This window comes from Brassica oleracea, chromosome C5 (genome assembly GCF_000695525.1).
Source record: "Brassica oleracea var. oleracea cultivar TO1000 chromosome C5, BOL, whole genome shotgun sequence".
In the NCBI taxonomy this organism is placed as follows: domain Eukaryota; kingdom Viridiplantae; phylum Streptophyta; class Magnoliopsida; order Brassicales; family Brassicaceae; genus Brassica; species Brassica oleracea.
This window is the reverse complement of record NC_027752.1, coordinates 33,146,156-33,146,642: the sequence shown is the minus strand read 5'-3', so window position 1 is coordinate 33,146,642 and position 487 is coordinate 33,146,156.

Sequence of the window (487 nt, the reverse complement as noted above, 5' to 3'; positions counted from 1 at the left end):
AGCAGAAATCGTCGTAAACACCACGTAAAAGGATTTAAACAAAACAGTCGTTAATTCTACGTAAGTACAAATCGTCGTAAATATCTCGTAGTGTAAAAACTAGAAATAAAAAGGAAAAGGAGAGAAATACCAGATTAACATGTGGCAAGACTTCCAGCAATTATAATACGTAAGTCTCGCCCACATGAATTTTGATATCTTCTCCTTTTCCTATTTTTTTCAAATATTTATAATTTGAATAGGATTTTGCTGAGGAATGTGATTTGAGATAGGGTGTGATTTGGGAGTTTGTGTGTGGTATGAGAATGAGAGTTGTGGGTATATTTATAGGAAAGCAAGGCTCGTTAATTCCACGTAAGCAAAATCGTCGTTAATACCTCGTATATATAAACACGGGCCTATGTGATTCCTCGCAATTTCCTCGTATTGAAAAACACGGGCCTTTGTAACTGCTCGCTATTTCGTCGTAACCTTACGAGGAATTTGC